The sequence below is a fragment of the Varroa destructor genome, unplaced genomic scaffold, assembly GCF_002443255.2.
Source record: "Varroa destructor unplaced genomic scaffold, Vdes_3.0 BEIS01000007.1, whole genome shotgun sequence".
NCBI lineage: Eukaryota > Metazoa > Arthropoda > Arachnida > Mesostigmata > Varroidae > Varroa > Varroa destructor.
Window position 1 is genome coordinate 15,804,017 of NW_019211460.1, and position 20,357 is coordinate 15,824,373.

Here is a 20,357-nt window from a genome sequence, read left to right on the forward strand (position 1 = left end):
GAAATTTTCGCTATACACGGCCGTAGCCTAGCCTCTAACAGGTCGACTCAGTACGCTATCCCCCGTCCGTAGGCTTTCCTCGACGCGTTGCGAGGTATAGTGCACTCCCTCTCCAGACCTTTTGTGGGGAATAGGATTGCTGTATTGCGGTAGCGATAAACCTGTGCAAGGCCTCAGTTCTTGTTCGGGTGTTAGTGAATCATCTTATGGGTTCGCAGACTGGATGGTCTGACAACCTGACCCCGACAACTTCCGGTTCTTCTGACTACTCGTCCTGCATGTACCATATAGGTATGTGTATGTAGAGATCCGCTGGGCTCTGCGTCTCCTGTACCGGCCATTATATGCATTGCAAATGCAGTTTAGGATCTCACAAAATGCAATGTAGCAGAGTAATGCTAAAATTGTTCGACAATCCAGGAGCTTGTCGGAGACTTAAAGCAATGGTGAGAGCTTCATACGTAGGATACGTTTAAGCGACCGGCAGGCTGATTGAGCAAGCTAATAGAACAGCGTTTGAGGCACCCAACCTATCGGATAGTCCTACGGCTTTAGTTGTCGTCGTTGGCAATTCGGCTCATCTCGTTGCTACTGCAGTCTGTTTCTTTGGGTCGATATATTTATGTACACATATCTGTATATACTTATATATGTGGATGATATTTGTTGCACCTCAACGCTGTACGTATCGTTGCCTTGCAAACTTCAGAGCAGCGGGTGTCGGGCGGCCCTGACGAAATTTTGAACTGCTGTTGAGGGAAGGCGTCTCCACTGTCCAACATTAGGGGCAGGGCGTACACATCTGTGTGAACGAGTGCCTCTGGGGTGATTGCGTAGCAATCGCTTAACAAGCTCCCATTATAACTAGGTACTATTACAACAACTTGCAAGAGCTGCTCTCAAGCTGGTCGGGTAAGTGGGAAACTTAGGGGTGTTGCCAGGAGCCTGGTGTTAAGTTTGTTTGTTTGTGAAGAACCTCCGAACAGGTTAGTAGCGTAGCTTCTCTACGGATGTTAGTCTTCACCAGCTTTTCTGAGCAACCGTACGTTTGGCTCAATTGTGATCAAATAGCCAAATTCACGAGATGCACACCTGAGCAGTGTTTCAGCAAACCGAGTAGAGATTCATGGCCGAAACAGAAGCAGATTTTGAGAAAGTGCAACCTTCTAGGACTGAATACCACCCAGTAGAACTTGAACGTGAAGAGAAGATATTCTGTTCGTAGCCATTGTTTCGTACAAAAGCGATAGCCATGGCAAACAACACGTCCATGTCGTCTCATATTATGCGTCAATTAACGAAGAGTAACTATTATGACTTATGTTTTTCTATCTGTTGTGCGCATTTTTATGAAAACAAGAGGAGAAAAACGACGAGTATGATGCTGTACGAATTCAAATGTTTTAATTGCGTTTCAAGAAAATTCCATCTGTTAAAAAGGTACTAATTGTAACTGGCACCTTAGATATCGTCTGAAGATAAAACCTCTTGGGGTTTCTGCGACAGAACAATAGTGAGCGTCATATGATGACTTTTTTCCTGCCTAATTAATCTTTCCCATTATGGCTAAAACCATCGTTTTAGCCATAACGGGAAAGTTTGCGTTTGACGTGTACTGGAGGGTCGTAGCTTGTCTATAGGTGCTTCTCTATGGGAGCCCTCTCACTGATGTAGTTATTGCCGTCGCTAATATTGCATGGTAGCCTCTGACCGCTTGTCAAAAAGCGAAATCCAAGGAAGTAATCCTTCCGTCTTTTTCCTTTCGCTGTCTTTTGATTCTTTCACCTGCGTACAATGGCACAGCTGTCTACGAACGCCTCAAAACGGAGCACTTTGAGATGTTGCAGAGCAGACTATGAACTCGATGTTTTCGGCTCGAGTCGAAAGCATCGGTCGGTAGTAAGAGTGCGGGCATCAGGGATCGTATCTCAGCGGACTACTTACTCTCGAATCTCGTGTCTTGCCGAGTTTATTAGAAGCAAACGGCCGTATCTAGCTCCTCACGCCGCTCTGCGCTGTGCACTGCCAGAGACTTACGATACTTAGCAGGTAATGCTAGTAGTTGTTGTAGCTCGAACGATGTCGCTCCTGCTGTTCAAGAACCGTGCAGATCTTTGACATACCTATGGAGACAGATTCCAAGCTGAGGAGCTAAAGCTCGTAAGGTAAAATGCTTAGCTGCCTTGAGGTACGTTGCTTCAGGGGAGACGAGGCAAGGATAGAGGGGAAATAGCCGACATACTGAGCATGGCTCGAAGAGGGGCCAGGAAGCTCGAGGAGGAGGATGTGCGGGGTAAGGAAATCGGGGCCAGCAGGCAAGTCTTAGGAGGTAAGCCCGTTGCGAGTGAGTCTCTTTTTTAGAGGCAACTCTTAGTCGCCCTCAGCGGCTTCTCGACGATCCTCAGTAGCTACAGCATTGATCGGGAAACGCTGAAAGAGAAAGGCCGGAAGAAAGATGCGGGGCATGACAGGCAATGTATTAGTGGGTGATACCGAAATCTTAGGTGTGCAGCTTGGAGCTGCCGAGAATATCTTTTGATACAGTCAATTTCATCGCTGCAGCAACGGACCGTAGAGACAGCGAGCTTTCATTTCGATAGAGATTCTCGTCATTCCTGAGCGGACGCGTGTGCAGTACCGATTTTGCGTTTGTGTGTGCGTGTTATTGTAGCTCTTGGAAGTCTATTGAATTGCACCGAACAAAACGTCTCATTTGTAAATTGAATTGTAACAGAGAGGTGAGGTCTATCGTAATGAAGTCGATAAGCAACGTATTTATTGCATAACTTCAGTTCGTAAAAGTGACATTTGAAATAGTTTACGACATATTTAGTGCTCAGCTTTCGAGGACAAAGGATGAAGAAAATATCGATTCTTCATTTGGCCATATTAGCCCCATTGAGGATTTGCCTGTGGTGTAGTCTATTTGAGTCTCGATTTAGGCAACCTCCACATGTGTACGTCGCTAGAATTTCTATAGTCTACTCTAATACTAACTGTCAAATTTGATTTGTCAATACATGTGACAGCACACATACACCGGAAAAGGCATATATATAGATATACGTTCTTTCCGAGTTCATCACGTCGTTACCTGCATGTTTTAAGCTATGCACTCCGAATCTTTAAAAACGTCAAATAATCGTCTGATTGTGAAATGGTTCTTGGTTAAACGCCCCGTATTGGGCTGAGGGATCACAGGTAGACTATAGTACATACAATGATTGTTTGAATACCGATGATTTCTTTTTTTCAATAGTGGGTCATTGTCGGGTTCCGGGAGCCGTCAGGCACCACCCGTTTGAAGAACAGCAGTGCGCTAATTAAGTGAGAAAAGGACGTTTGCTTGCCGCTGTCTGTTTGCAACCCATCCAGTGAAGCTGCAACCGTCTTGGTAAGGCTCTAAGGGATTAGTCGTTCGTAGCTGTTGGTCCTTAGCGCGTGGCGTTAGAGGCCCAACAGCCCGTTGCTGCTGTTCGCAGACTTGCAGCACTAGAGATTGTCAGTTCCTTTCCTTCAAACGGACGCGTTTCGTTTAGGAATCAAAGACTGTGCTTGCAATTGAGTGGAGCGCGACGGTGGCGCGGGCTGGTTCACCCGGTGCTTGCTACTTTTGCAATAATGATTCCTCGGGGAAGGCAATCCTCTTCTTGGAGCTTGTTTCGACCGATCTTCTACCCTGGTTTTCGTTCATATGCCCGCTTGATAGCCTCCTGTTTCTTTGCCCCTCCACCATGTCTTGGCAGCCCCTTCCAATCCCCCGAAGGACAGTCTGGGTGTCGCTGTTGCTACTGCTAGGACGGGACCCGCATACTTCTCAGTTGACCCAGTTGGGGAGCAATCCGAACCTCGACCTCCTACGTGAACCCGACAGCCAACGGCAATGCAGCAAATACTGGTTACTTTCTCCGTTGCTTCTTACTTTGCTCCCCGCTGCTGCTTCAGCTTCCATCTACCTCCGCCTTATTTTCGAAGGTCCTCTGGCACTTTGCGTGGAGCATCGCTTCGTACACGACAGGACAACAAGAAGATGTGAGAGAAGAGGGCACACCTGTTCCCTGCCCCCTTACCCTCGGCTCCCGTAGCCCCGTAGCCCCCCTGAGTGATCCTAGGTGCTACTGCCATCGCTTCAACGTTTGTTGTCTGCCCTGTCCCTCTCCTGCTGTCTTTCACTACGGAACGAAGAAATGAGTCTCGCAAGCGACTGCTGGTGCAAACTATAGCAGCATGGAGTAGCGAAACCCACAGCGGTAACGGTGTTACTGTTTAATATTACTCATATCCTCTGCGAGCATTTTTTGAAATTTTTGTCAGTTTTTAAAATTTGCTGCTGTTAGACCCGCTTCTTCCAGTTGACCGGCCCATGAGTTGATTACTTAGCGAATGAACGCAGCATTATGAGCCGTTAATTATACTCGCGCGTATTTTCGCGAAAATAGACTGAGGTACGTTCCATACATTTGGTGAATGCTTTTGTGATTTATTTGCCGGAGAAGTTCGGTGGTTTTAGGGTCAAATGTTGACTACTACACGAATGTTCCCATAGCAGTACGATTATTGTTAATCCAGCGTTGTTTATATATATTGGACGGCGCGTTTCAGATGGCATGGCTTCCCTCTATGCCGCAGAGTTTCTTCTATATCGGCTTTGCTACAAACAGCGGCCCAATGGCTGTTGGGTCAGAAACAGAGAAACTAGCTCCTAGTCACATAGCGAAACCGTGCTTTCTTTCCAAATAAAAGGAAAGGCGTAGCCGTGATTAGCAGCAGCCGTATCGTCAAAATCTTTGTCTGTTTACTGTCTTCGCCCAGTTTCATCTCGCGGCTGTTTAGTTGATGTTAGTCCTTTGTCATTCCTTAACAGCATTGTCAAGTATCGCAATAATGCTGATGCAGAACTCGCTCACCAGTTAACGCGCTTATTCGTAGCCTTCATTGTGACTTGTCGTGTCGTCTGTTTGTGCTAGTCGCCTTTGTTTCCCTTCCGCGATCTTCGAGGAGTTCGTACGTTCAATATCGCTCCATATTTGTTTGAGGTGATCTCGACAATGACGTCCTAACCCTGTTTGGACGCTCATGAGCCAGTAGCGTCTATAAATTGATGACTGTTGTTGCTAATAATTAACTGCAACGCCGGCGCTCTATTTAAATAAGAGAAGTCAGCGTTTGTGGGAGGTGGAAGCTGCTCAACGTTCTCAACTAGCTCGGCTTTTGTCGGTTAAGGTTCAATCTAATAATCCAGCACTCTCCGTTTCGAAGACTGAAACATCTACGAGACATTCAAATTTGAGTACCTAGCTCCTGTTACAAATGTACTAAAAGAAAATGAGTGGCCGGCTATTATACAACTCCTAGAAAAGGTTTGCCTTTTAACGTATCCCCTTTATGCGGTGCAGATACGGCAAGACAATGCACACGTACATGTGCAAATAAAGTTGTACTATTACATACCTGTCGAAGACTAGGAAGGAGTTACAAGAATTAACTGTAATGGGAAAGGAGCGCATCGGTGGCCATCGTGTCGTACATTCTCCTGTTGTTTGCTTTTGATCGTCTCCTACGAATTGCAGCGTATTTATTGAAAAGCTGGAACGAATTTTGCTAGATTGTAACATGGCGGCTAGCCGCTTCGAACGAACAGATAGGTTTTTCGAAAATACTGCTGCTACTACAGCTGCCTTTATGAGGGTCTGTGTCACTCGCCCTCTGGGACACCGGCAGCAGACATCCGCACAGCGCATCCGGAGCGTTACGAGACTGAAAAACGGCACGAAAAGGTGCACGAGTGCTAACAGACGTGGCGCTCTGTTAGCGAAGGTGTTGTGGAAGAAAAAGGGATCGATTCCAGACAATCACCATTGTCATTACATTCGTTGCCACACCCGTTCGTTCGTTCCATAGCGCGTTTCATACTTCGCACTGCGTGACTACAGCGATTTCGGCAATGTCCCCTACACTCTTCCGGCCTATGAAGCTAAGGAGCCTTAGGTATCGCCAAAGTCATCGTCATCGTTAGCAGCAATAGTAGTAGGTGCGCAAAATGTAGTGACATTATGTACCTCTTGGTAAAGTCTTCGGATGTCTATACACATATATTTCCGAGCGCCTGCGCGTGTGTTGAGTTTATCAATGTTAGATTTATGCCAGTTCGTCGCAAAGATTCATGGCCTCCGCACGGCGCTGGTTGATCTACCTACATGTGTATAGCTTTCGGGCGGCGGATAACGGACGAAAATATATGTGCGTCAAGACAATGGCGTTAATGGTGGCGGAGGTGTGGAAGCGGTTGTAGTCATAACAGCTGCTGTAATCGCCAGTCTGTTAACAAAATCAGGAGCTTTTTTGGTTTTCCGGAGAGAAACGGAAACACCGAGTTGTCTGAAAGAGGAAGTCATCTCCTGAGACTGCGCGACGCAAGAAGATATCAGACAAATAGACGGTGAACGGGAAAGAGACGGGAAATGGCAAACGTTTCCTTGCAAACTGATGGTCAGTGTGTTTGGAAAAGTGTCAGGAACGTTCTGATCCGGGCTAATGATGTCGAAACAATTTATAACATAGTTATAACATTGCTACTAAGGTAAATAAAGAAGGCACGCATTTGTGGCATAGCCATTCATTATACCCAAAATTTATCCAACGAGTCGGCACGGAGGAAATCAAGAGGTCGATTAACTCGAAATGACATCTTGTCTTAGATCAGATTTACTTACTAGCCATGTGCGTTTAAACGCAAAACCGTACGCAACGATAAAGCGGCTTTCCACAAACGTATGCATGTAAAGCCCCTGTCGCGCGTCACTTGCTGCTAATACGAGTTCTTTTTCGTCCTATTCTCTTCACGTCACGTCACGTCAAATCCCGAAGGAGACGTTCCGACACGTCGACGTTTCAAACGTCGTTTCGGTTCGCGTGGCTGCTCGACGTGCAGCCCCATAGAACACTCAAAAGCTCAACGATACTTCGGGTCAGCAAATGTGTCTACGCTTGCCGAACAGGTCAGAGATGTAACACAGAACGCAGAGTTCATTGCTGAGCGCGTTCACAAGTCGTTGTTAACACGCACTTTTCTTCCGTTTCCATACATCCTTCGTGGTCTGGCGCTGTAGTATGCGCTCTGTGTATACTCTTGCATAGCCATCGTATCGGTGATATCTACGACTGGCTCTATGTCGCAAGACGAGCGGCTTAACGTTACGGGACGCGGACACGAAATAGACCGTGCAGTAGTAGATGTAGTATTTAATTGGCGTTTACCACTGTCGCTACGAAACGAATCGGATAGTCAATCATAATAAAGACAAACCGGGCAGCAAATGACAACCGCGGTAACATCTGATGGGAAGAGTCGTTGACAAACGCATTACAGCAGCGTGCTGCAGACTAAGGGCAGAATGCGGTCTCTCTCTCTCTCTCTCTTTCTCTAATCCAGTGCAAGACCGCTACATTCCCGTAACAGCTTCAGTCGGTCTATGCACAACTGGTTCTCAAGAAGGACTTTGTTTATGAGATGTCATCTCGATGTCTAAGTCTAGGAGATAGATCCATTCGTGACCCCTGCGTCGGAGCCTATCTGATCGGCGTCCTCTTGGTGCTGTCAAGAAAAATTTGGACAAACGTTCACACCAATTCGGGCTTTCAATATCTACTCGGGTTCTCTGTCGCCGATCTATTGACATTTTAGATAGAGGTTATAATAGTGAAGTTTATTAATCGCCCGAAGACTTTTGCTTGCTATACGGTATACAATATGGATTACTACGCTGCGGACATCACTCAAGGCGCTATAGAATTTCGCTGCTAGCGATATCGAGTCAGTGGCGTGCTCGGCGATGTCACAGACAGTCAGCGTCAAGGACAGCTGTGACGGGAACAGCGTTAACAATGGGGCCGATACTTCTCTGCTGAAGTAAATGAGACCATCTTGATTTCGTGCGATATTGATAAAATTAAATTCTGGCGCTTAGCGACCCCAGCACAAGGGGCTAAGAATAAACCGGTTCATTGTAGAGGTTGTCGCGATCTTTGATACTTTGTTTGGTAGTATAAAAATTTTATTGTAATAGATTGCGTTCGTCCTACGGCTTAGTGAAAACACGGGTCCTTTCTTTAATAGGCAAAATGAGCCGTACCTTAACGCACGTTATTGACCGTCGTACTTCAGTCTCTACTTTGCTTTCGATCCTAGACGCACTTCTTCGCCAAATTTTTATTAGATCATATTATATAATACATGTGGCAGGGCAGTAGCCTTTCCACCCAGATAAAGATCATAGCGATCATGGTGAGTACCTGTAGTAGCAGCCTACTAGGCGCCTTGTGCGCGGGACTTCGACTACGGTAAGGACATGTTCCGTAATCTATAGCTCGTTGTCGTCGTCGTCGTTGTCATTGCATTTGTTGCTGGTAATAATAGTATCATAATAATACCTGTTGCTATTATTTTTTTTGTTGAATTTTTTTCTTTCCTATTCAATTACAGCAGCCCCTTCTGGTAGATACGCTTTTCCCCAGTTAGTTAAGCCAGGTCGTGTCTGCCTGTATCTAAATAGCCCTAATAAAGCAGTTATTTCACGTTCAGGAATTCGTCGACCTATCTTCTTCTTTTACTTCCTTTGCCTTTTTCTTTTTTCCCATTGTCCCATTCATCCATCAATTAATCAACAATGGGAAGCTCATAGGTAGCAGCAGCAGTAGCCCCAACAGCAGTTACAGCGTAGTAATAGCCATTCCGCATCCCGCATCTCCGGTTATCATCAACCGCAGTTGTTGCTTGTCGACCATCGGCTAGAGCCCGCGGGCCTATAAATCGCACGCGCATGGCCTGTGAATACGTACTGTCTCATCCAATGGGCAATCCGCTAGTGGTGAGTTTTACAGAGACCGAATTGCCCCACCTTTCTACGCGTACTGCTGCTGGTGTCACAAATCTATCCATGTTAATGTCTGGCTACCTCGTACTCCCTGACAACGTGAAAGTCTAAATATCGAAACGCCGGCAAGCAAAGACGTTTGCCTTTGTAGCCATTGCTCCTATCGGCACCGCTGCTGCTTCTGATAGTATTGGTATGGTGCAGCCGCTGTTGTTCCTGAATCCGCCATCGCTCGACGTCTGCTGTTGCTGGTGTGGTGTAAGGGGGCGAACTGAAGAAGGCAGTCGGGCAAAATTCAGACTGGGCCGCTTTGCTTTGGCGGGTAATTCCTCTGATCTCGCGACGGCGGCAACAGCTGCAGAGGCAATGACTGTGGTTCATTCATTGGCTCGCTTAGCCAGGCTACTCTAGCCGTCACTGTTGTCCTTACACGGCTCAGCTGTTATAGCGTTGACGGTGGCTTTCGAAACGGTTCGGCGATTCGACGCTATCTACGAAATTTGCCGGGGGAATGGTGGCACAAGAGTGTGTATCGTGCATACGTCTGAAACGTACTGCTAATAAACTCATCAAGTTAATGCTGAAAAGAACGCAATTACAGAATGGGCTCGCATGGTACCGGATAATGGAAACATACATTGAGGTTGCTAACTATAATTAACACTGTTTGATGAAAAACATACCGTATTTAACACTATTAAGTATAGCAGAAAAGAGTAGACTTCATGACACTGAAACACCGATTAGAATAGCGAACCGTAGTTCTGATATAAGGTTTGACTGGCACATTCCCTTTTGTGTCTGTCAAGGTCAACATTAAAAACTTGAAGCTTTAACTTGAGTGATGCTAGGTTGTCTGTTTGCCTTTTCACAGCCGATGGAGTAAAAGCCGTTACTTTTTCTTCGTTCCCGCCTACGCTCCGCAGCGGTCAGCTGAAATACTACGATGTCATTCTGCTACGATGCATATTACAGGATGAATAGATGGTGCTCTCGCCAGCGCCGAGCGAATTTTCTTGTAGTAAAACGGTTCACTCCATGAACAGTGACGGCGCTGAATGAAATGAAGTTGTTTGCGGCAGTCGTTAAAGATGGAGAAGTACTCGCAAAAATAGGTGATACAATGAGATCTACCTACTAGAACTATACCAGCGACATCTACTGGTGACCTCTGAAAACAATTAATATTACCGTTTGGAGGTATTCGTGCAGGCTTCTATAACTTTCGACCTAAACAGAAGACAGTTTCGTTTCCATTTCCTAAACACGAAATAGCGTGTAAAGGGTAACGCATTAAGCTAACACATTATAACGGCAGTGTCTGCGCCTTCTTTTCTCGTCCTTAGTCGAGCACTTCTGGCATTTATTGGCAAAATCCCATATCATCTTTATCAACGCACTCACTCTGTCACGATGGTGATCAAACCCTAATAGAGACATTTAAGCCAAAGCGGGAAACGAGGGGCATTTTACATAAGAATCGTATATACGTCTTTAATAGTGCACACACATCATCTTCATATCACGCCAGTCACTTACTTCCTCCTATTTGGAATGGACGATTACGCAACGACGTTTTCTTGTTTTCCTAACCTTTCGCCAGGGGTTTGCGTTCGCATCTTCGGCCCTTCCGTGACGTCGCACCCCTACAGTTGTAGCTGTATATATTTATCTTCTGCAATGTTTTTACTATATAGTATGAATGCACACACGCAGCGATCGAAGGCTCTAGACTAACCGGCTTATACCGTTCGTAATCGGAGTAGGTTTGCTGTTAGTCTTCCAAAAGCAGCAGAACATAACACAACAGTTTCTGACCTGCCAGTCTGCGCAGGTCAGACTCATTAGGGATAAGCTCTCTTAGAACTATTTCACCGCCCCATGCTACTTACATTGCAGCTGATGGTTTGCCAGTTTGGCCTACTCCACTGGCCATCATCGGCCGTGACCACCCATCGCGAGACCATCCGTTAATCCCTTTAGCCAGAGCTCTCACCAGTTGGTCTGCGTGCATCATCTGTAGCTAAGTACTGTTTCGGCGTCTCTCTACTTTGTCCCATGTTACATACGTTGCCGAATTGCGTCGCATTGCGTATCTATATACAGAGATATATACATGCATACGTAATTGTGCTTACGTAGAGTGGTAGCGGTTTTAATGACCGCGGTAGAAGACATACGGTATACATAGAATAGCAGACTCACGTAAGATGCTGGGGAAGCCGAAAATGATGAGCTCAAACGAGTTAAATGAATACCTTGACGCCTGCGCAAGAGATGTTGATACCGTAGACTCCTTCAGCAAGATTCATGCGCGAGTACTGGTTTCACTGGCTTGGCCGCAGCAATTAGGTAAGCACCCAACTAGCCACGCGATAGAAGGGCATCTCTGGACATCGTGGCTCTTGCCGTTCCAGGGCAAAAATAAGGCACTACGGTAGCTGCAGCAGCAGCAGCCGCCGCGGTTCTACAGCTAAACGGACCGTCCGTAGTAGGAGGTAACGGTAGCATCGTACGTTCTTTTCTGACGTTTAAAGCACTTAGAGCCGCGCCCACTAACACACCTAGGTCAGATGATTGCGCGCAACGATCACCTCCGTCTGCCACTAATGACTGTCTGTACGCCGAGTGTTTGCATGGATCCCAACGTGGGGATCGGAGAACCGAGCAAAGGTCTTTGGGGTAACTGATACTGGGGGCATAATAACATGCGCTCGTAAGTACGATAGGGTATCCCGTGGGGTGCGGTCGTCTGTCCTGCGTACTAACAAAGTGACCCAACCGCCAGGGGCTACTGCATTGGTAAAAAGCAGACAGCAGCCGGTAGTCGGTTCACATTGAACAAGCGCAACTCAATTGTTGTCATACATTGATCGCCGCAGTCGTCCAGTGGTCGACAATGTCACCCTTGGCCGAAGGGGTTCCGGGTCGAACCCTGGGCGGGAGATGGCGCAAACGCTTTAACAATTACCTCTCGTAGAAGACTAACTGTTAATCGTTACTGCTAGTTAATCATGTGACATTGCAAGATCCGGTAGTCGGATCGTCACGATTCAGGTGAAGATGCAAAGGATAACAAGTTAATTAATTCAGAAGAAGTACGGCAAAGATGAATTATCACTTTCGGCGCTATCAAAAGGATGCTCACTTTTAAAATAAATTAGTAAATTTTTATATGAACTTTACGATGTTTAATTTTTGCAGTCGCCCTTGGTTATCAAAAAAAAACGGTAGAGCATAAGACATCTTTCAATCATCGTTGAAACTAATTCCTAATCAGAAATGATGTACAGTTGATCTATATTGCTGATATATATAGATTCCCATCTACCAAATACAGTTGTTATTTGATTCATTTCTTTTACCGTCTGTATAGCGATAGCTTTGCATGCTTGATACGTTTTTGTAGACGTTGCAACCAATAGAAGGGCGGTAATAAAAACAGCGCGACGCGCGTCTCTCGTTCGACTGTGCTTGGTCCATCCCAAACAAACAAGTCTGCTTTTCAAGGTTTTTGCTAGGAGGAAGCGTTTTCGAAATTGAAAGACAAGTATCATAAATGAAAAAAAAAATAGCTATAAGGGAAAAAGGATTATAATCTGGCTTATTTTGACTAGCGGATGAAGCTTACGTTAGCAATACCAGAAACACCAATATCAACATCATTCAAATACACTACCCACTTTATAAGTTCGACACTTAAAAAAAGATTTTCTTCCAATTTTACGATTGTGGCAAACTGCATCAGCGTTGCAGCATTTTACACAAAGAAGATTAAAGCTCGCTGAAAATGTTTTAGGATCACCGGGAGAATAGAATTATTTACCTATTTTAAAGTATATCGTTTGCTTGCTCACTTACATCCTGCGGCCTAGGAGTATCCTTTTCGCTGACTGGCACTACGAACCAATGGCAACTGGTCGACATCCTCTACCAATGATAGTCTCCGGGTTGTATCGTTCTGTGTCGCTGACTGTTGAACGGTTACGAAATCCCCATTCTGCCGAGGTCACTACAGCCGCAGCTGTCGTCCTTTTGGCAATGCGCCAATCAACTCTAGCTATAGAGCTACGGCTAAGCCCGACTCGTAGACGCCTTTCAACGTGCCCTCGGCTGATTTCTGTGAAGGTCGCTGAAAAAAGAAGCCCCGCCGGAGTGAATTACAATGAAAGGGGTTAAAGGAGGGTTAGGTTTTGGCGCCACGGTGGTCGCTGTTAGGGACAACTAGTCCTTTAGCCGGCAGTTTCTTGGCATGCGACTCCTCGTGGCCGACCGAGTAATTGCACAAACTTTCTGCAACAATAGTTCACCATGGCGGTGACTACGCCATGCGTCGGCGCGGTCACCGCCATTACCGCTGCTTGTAAGCCACAAAGTCTCACAACATGGATGCATATATGTATGTATCGAAACTGCTATCGTTCTGACTGTCTGTGAGGACTATTTAAGAAGAAGTGAAACAGCAACCAACTAATATCGGTCGACCGTTGCAAGATTGTTTAGTGGATGGGTGTGTTTACAATTACTCAGCTATTCTATGTTTGCAAGTAGCTTGCGTGACCCGCTGCTTCCTCAGTGGCTGTTGCAACCATCTACTAAAAAAAAAAAATAGAAGGATACATGTGTTAGCGAAGGACAGAAACAGTGCTTCATCCGCTACTTGGAAGATCTCCAGCTATTGAAGGTGCAAAGAACAATCATGTAATCACTTTTGTGAAGCTTATTGATGCCACCCCTGCTGCTGTTGCGACCATGATCCACCTAATTAGAGTGATCACCGATACTCCTTACAGTAGGTTCGGTACGCCCTCGGAATTGGTTAGAACTGAGCCGTAGTGCGTCAGGGGAAGTCGCAATGACGACGCAATACGTAGTTGAGTTTTACGCGCATGAGCATGAGCTCATCCGAATAACCAGTTTGCACAATGGCGAAACCTATACAGTTGTTTATCGTTAGTACTCCGGCTAAAAAGATACCGGCTGAATGTTGTCTGGGTTAGCAAATTGTCTGTGTACACGCGTGTGTGTGTGCACGAGCGTGATGGCGCTATCTTCTGTAGCATGCTTATCGAGGGAATCCCTTCCCGCTTTCTGAGTTACTGATCAGCTTGATTTATTCCCAGGCACAAAAAGGTTTATATAATGTCTACATAATGAGAAATCACTAGGGGCCCACGAGAATGGAGGTATGGTAGGAGCATCGCCTGTACGGCGTAAGACTGCAGCCTCACGCGGTGCGCGCCGGGCTAAGCTTTAATATATACTAGACCGTGATACGACTGCTATATTTTGCCACCTACAGCAATCTCTGCTGCAACGCCAATAGATTCTTAGGCAGTGTAGCTCCTATATAGTTCCATAAATTTGAAGGCTACAACGGCTGAGTAAGCGTAGTTGGACTAAAGCGTGTTTGTGTGTACGAGTATGTGTCTATGTAGATGAGGCGGAATAGCGTAACGGGAGCTTAAGACGTGGAAGGACCAGGCGACAGGGAACATCGGCAAAATGTCGTTTGCTACAATATGTATATTCAAGTTGAGCGAGAACGTGCCTTGTATTTAGATATCACCACTTTATTTCAGTATCACAAACAGCCATGTAGCGCTCAGACAGGCGTCGTCTGTCCAAGCAAAACGAGGAAAAACTTTGATCTTCTTCCTTTTGTGCTGGTCCTTGCCAGAGATTCAAGCGTATGGAAGTTTTACGTCAATAGCCACTATCATAGATACAGTTGCAAACAAGCACTTCTCATTGTTGATAGGCGTGCGCGGGCAGATAGATTGAGCTGTAAGAGCACGCTTTGGACTCTCAATGTCGGCGGTGGCGTCGCTGTTGGCTGTGGGCAATGTCTGAGTTCTGCAAGTTGGGAGAACACCCCCATATAAGAGCATTAGTTTGTCTGGCAGAGGCAAATAGCCTTGGGAGAGCTACCAGCAAGAACCTACGGTTACTACCTTCCAAAGTGTTTACCAAAGTCTGTGAAATCCCCATGTGATTCCATTTTCCCAAATAGCCTGCGTCCCTATTTCGTTTAGCGGTAGCCTAGCGACTAATAGATCTCCCGCCATCCTGTTCAGTTACTTCCCAGTGTCCAATGACACGCTGCGTTTTTGTGACACGCCGCTGCTATCGTGCACCACACACAATGCATAGTACAGTTGCATAGTGGAACGGTGCTGGATGAAAGGGCAGGGTTGAATGGTAGAAGGAGGGATAACAGAGACTCTGCTCAGTGCAGGGGTAGGACAGCGAAGTACTTGTACATATATTTAGTCTAACTGTACTTACCGATGGAGCCAGCACACTTGAAGCGTGGCGCTTCGTGCAAGTTTTTCTCTCTGCCACCATTTATTGGTAGCTATGGTCGTGTGGATTGAATCTGCACACTGCCGGCTAGATTCGCCGCTGGGTTCCTGCAAGGCCTAGTAAGCGCTCATGCTCACTTCTTTCCTACTCGGTGTTCTCGTTCTCTTGCCTTACTTCGATTCCTTGGTTCGTTTACTATCTCTTTCTTTTTCCCTGCTAGGCGAGCACAGCTTCGGTCTCATCGTAGTCGAAGATGAATCATGCTTTTTTCCACTCAGTCTAACTACACTGGTATAAATTCCACCACCGTGGCGATTGTTGCTGGCAACTGCCAACAACACTAGCGTCAGCAGCGGCATATATTCGGTTATCCCTACAATCCCATTTATTTCTTAGGTTGATCGGGAAGCTTATTTCTTGTTCGCAGTATTTTTGCAATGCGTATTCTCGTAAAAGCAATGTCTCCATTGGCTTATCTCAGTAACGCTGTGTACTTGTTTGCTGGGTCCCTTCACTGGCTTGGCCTGCTGAACCCAGTGCGAGCATGTCCGGTTCACTTAACGCAGCGAAGGAAAGCATTGGCCATCTAGATCCTCAGATGGCCTTGAAAGGACATTGGGGACGACATAAGGACACAACGCGAACACACTCGCGATGAAGGCCTCCAGTGTAACTCGGTTCGTAGTTAACTAACGCCCATGAATCTCAATGCGACAATTGTTGTCTTTATCATCGCCAGTTGTTGTAGGCATCGAGCAGATACAGCAGATGGATGGCACACCAATTGCGAAAACTATTAGCTGTTACTTGAGTCATCACATCTCTCTCTCTCTCTCTCTCTCTCTCTCTCTTTCTCTCTCCCTGTCTTTCTTCCTTTCTTTAACCTATTGTTCTATGAATGCACTTAACTAAATCACGGTAGTTTGTATTGTGGACCGCCAATTTAGGTACTACTATTTTGTGCCTAGAAGGACATTTAAGCGCATTTATTATTCTATTGATTGGCGGTACGCAGCCATATTACTGGCTGAAGCATCATTTCGTTAAGCTGTTTATATGTACACTTATGTGTTAGCCTCATAACATTTAACCGTTAACTCGTCTTCCATCCACTTCTACAGCCATAGGTACGCATTGCGTGCAACGACGAGGCCCCCGCTATTCGCTGTGTCTCTGATCACGTTCTTCTGCCTGTTGTTAGGCATCCTTATCGTCTACACTCTGCATTCAGTTACGTTTATATGTAGACATACAGAAGTGAGGGTGACCTCCACCCGGTGGAACTGACCAACAGGATTGCGGCAGTTGCCAACAGTACTACGACTGACCCAGTTGCTATTACGACTGAGCTAAGGTAATACAGCTTTCTGTCTACATACAATGTATGGGAAAGTACGGTGCATACCGTTTTCCTCGTAAAATTGGTTTTTCGGTGGCTGAAATGGCTTTCGTCCGCCAGTCTGCGCGGATCCGCCTCAACAGTTCAGTCATCGCACTCCCGGAAACCTCGACACCGACAAGCGATTATGAATGACAGGTTATCAGGATAGAAACGCCAACAATTCTCTGTTATGACACCACCACAACGATAACACGATTTGATTGATACATAAATTTCTCCATGGTGTAGAGTATATGTGGCTTCTTTTTGAAAAGCCCGCTTTTGCTCGCTGTGGATGTCTGCTCTGTTACGTAATGGTCTGTAACGACACTATAATTGGTGTCTTGCCGCCACAGATAAGCAACAAAGCAGTGGGTTGGGGTGCTCGATATGATCGAGATACCCATCTGGGTGACTGCGGCCTGCGCAATAGGTCCAAAAGTACAAAGCACTTGTTGAATACGGTTTGCTATGCGTACATATATTAACGTCGTACATCTGTGCTTTTCTATATAGGGCCCAAGTTGCCAATGGTGTCGCCACTACGAACGCTAGTTAGATCATCAGTGGATTCTCGATAGAATCGCGTCTTACGCTAGCCCCATCGTTACCCAGTTCAACGCTATCAACGTTATACCTGCGAAGCACCATACGACTGACGCACCGTTGACTCTATAGACATCATAGCCTACATACTTAAACCTATGCACTGCGGCGTACCTCTTTGTATTTTTTCGATGCACCCTTCTCAAAATACCTTAGCATCTTCGAACGGCTCTAACGCGTCTGTGGGGTGCTACCCTCCTGTTATTTTGTCCTTTTTGATTGTATTATACTAATAGACAGAAACGGCAAACCGTTCCGACATGGCGCACGATTCGGCGTACAGCTTGCCATCGAGTCTCCTAGTGGATTGGCGATAGCGGTCGGCTAACTGAGTGATGCCAGAGACTTATTCGGCAGTCAGCAGTCGTTACCGCTATCGCTGGTTGGCACACTTCATAGACTTGACTACGGAGGGGAGGATTTAAGTGCGAAGAACTGATGGACGAAGACGTGTTAGTCGGTGAGCGGCACCCAGTTACTATTGCTTTGGACCTCCGACACTTCGTCTCAAGGCGTCAGGAGGAAGCACGCCGAAGCCGACGATCCGAATTGATCTTTTGGCTCGGGTGAAGGCTGCAGCGGTCGTGAAGGGAACGGTTCGAATCTTTTGAGTCTCCGTTACGGAACATGAAAATCGGCGTTTGTACAACGATGCAGGACGATAGAAAACGAGAGGAACTAATAAAGTATTCAATGTGGACAAAATAGATAAAGTTATTTGACTTTATATAAACGGAAAAATGGTTCTTATTTAAATTCGTACATTTAGAAATCAATGGTCTGCTAGGAAATGATACAGGACAAAGGTTTGAATGTGTAACTTTCTTCGTTACGTATAGATGTGCATTGCAGAGGTTCAGACGTTTTCACACCATTATCAAAAAGTAAATGATTTGCTAGCCGGAAGGTCGAACCCAGTTTGAAATCACCCGGTGATTCGCTAATGTCTAACGATGTCGACACAACCAATTAACTGCCGTTACCGAGAAGTTCGGGCCTCGAAGGCGTCGGGCAGCCGACCGTCGTCTTATTTCTTCGTTGCTAATTGCTATCGTGGCTATCATCAAACCACTTTTCTGTCACCCATAGCACTTCAGCCCAATTTACATTCTACTAGCACTACCGCTACTTGTATAGGTTGGCGGTCAAAATGACTAGTTGGAACTGAATAGTCTACCGTGAAAGTCTGTTTTTCGTTTTGCGCCGGATACTGTTTCTGCTGTAGCTGAAAGAAGGCCAGGCAACGCCCGACATCTTCTCTCTTCGGCTATTACTTTATATGCTGTGCTATTCTATCTCTCTCTCTCTCTCCCTCTGTTTTTCAGCCTGTTCGATGCGTCTACAAGGAGAAGCTCGCATGCATCACATATGTAGACGTATGTGACGCATCGTATACAACCGGTGAGGATTAGCTGCCGAATCTATCGTTTGAGGGAAAACAGTAACGAGATGGAGAGCCTAGCAGCAGCGTCGTCGCTCTTACTGTAGACACAGGCACAAGCTCAGGCTTCAGCTGGCAGTGACGGAGCCTGAATGAAACCGGTCTCCTTTTTCACTCTTTCTTCTTCGCACTCACTTCGTCAGGCCGTTTGACTTCGGAGTATGGACCCGCCCAAGATGTGAGCAATCAGCTCTGCTCTAGTCAAGACAGCCAAGCTAAGCGTACCCACATATCGCCCAGTTGAAACTAAGTGGAATGATGGTAGCGGCTGCTGTCGGGTTTGCTCCCGCCAACGCAAACGTTTATTACGTGCTGCTAGCTCATGCTGTAGCAGGCAGACGCGTAGCAGCTGCTTGTGGCGTGAAATATCTCTTAGCGCTGGGCTAGTCGTTGAAGTACGGCTGAAGAACGGGAACGCCACTGCTGTGTGTTGCGAACACTGAAGCAAAGCCTCCAAAAGAGGAAGTGGCCAGTTTACCGCGGAACCGAGTGTGAGGGCGAGCAAAGCCAGCTGAGAGAGGTAGAAGGGGGGTTTAGGGAAATATTATTGGATCCTTTGGACGCTATCGTCCCGAAAAAGAACGCAAGCTTTCAGCTCTGCCATTACTGGTTTACATATGACCGATACGACCTCTGCTACCCGCATTTTTCTCTGTCAGGGAAGAGCTGAGGAGGGAGCTGTTCGGCGTTCAGGGGCAAACTGGTGAATTGGGGGGCAACGATGGTGAAGGCAGTAGGGGGACTTCTAAGCCAGGACGAAGTCGTGGCTTGCTATTTACGTTGCATGAAGTTGAGCTAGTTGCCTGGTACGACCGAGTTGAACTTGGGGACAGCAGATTCTTGTCAAGCTTTTGCTCCGAGCTTTAACCTTGCGTCCTAAGTCGCCTGGTTTACAGTCTAGCTGCCTGATTACCAGTATATAGCTAAACACTAACAACACTGATTTTGTTTCGTAGCTCCTGCTTGTTCTCAATGATTCTTTATGATTGTTTCGTTTGCAGTACTGGGCTGTGTCAATTAGGCTTGAAAGAGGGTGCGTTAATCGCGGTAGCTACTATGGCCTTTGAAAGCTGCGACAAAAAGTGCTTGGCCGAACAGTGGCAGAAATAAAAACAGTCGAAGGACTATCTGTATTTGTTAGCCTTAGCTTCGTCCGGTGGTGTTTTAGAGTGTAACAGGGAAATGTGTAGAAGAGCGGAACAGGAGAAAAGTAATGGGTAGAAAACAATAGTGTGAGTTGCCTGCTTTAATCGCTCGCAGGCAGTTCCTTCGACCCTAGTGACAGAAACTTGCTGGTGCGAGAGTGAGGGGTGAACTTCACAGCCCCAAACCTTAAGTGGTACCGTATCGGCAGTAGAAGTAAAAACCTTTTCAGTTTGTTCCAGAGTCTGGAAATTTGCCAGCCGACACTGCATAATAAAGTAGAGCATCCACATGTGTAGTATTCTTAGCAATAGGCCGAAAAGCATGGCATCTCTATCCTAAATGAAAAACTTGACAGAGGACGAAGAACTACTGGCTGTTTCGGTGTACCGCCAAGGCTCTGAGTGACCGAGTAAGTACATGTGCGTGAATTCTGAGGTGCTACAGCTTGGCTCTATCGCATTAAAGGGAGTTCGGGATGAAGTAACGGAAATATTGTTGTGTTTATGTTCTATTTCAGCTTACTTATTATGAATGATGAAGATGTTGAACGTTATTTAGTTGGTTATAAAGTTTCTTGAGAGGTGACATTTTGTTTTCCTGAATC

At 46.2% G+C, this 20,357-nt stretch overlaps 1 protein-coding gene and 1 long non-coding RNA gene across 5 annotated transcripts in view; one reads left to right on the forward strand and one right to left on the reverse strand.

The window, feature by feature from the left end:
* Positions 1-20,357, reverse strand: part of LOC111254030 (uncharacterized) — a 39,883-nt gene that overhangs the window by 10,093 nt on the left and 9,433 nt on the right. For all 4 annotated transcript variants that reach the window (XR_002674893.2, XR_015316677.1, XR_015316679.1 and 1 more), the window contains one exon: positions 12,735-13,005. This is a non-coding gene — a long non-coding RNA (uncharacterized LOC111254030). The remainder of the gene's footprint in view (positions 1-12,734; positions 13,006-20,357) is intronic.
* Positions 1-20,357, forward strand: part of dlp (glypican dally-like) — a 109,236-nt gene that overhangs the window by 4,225 nt on the left and 84,654 nt on the right. The window lies entirely within an intron of this gene.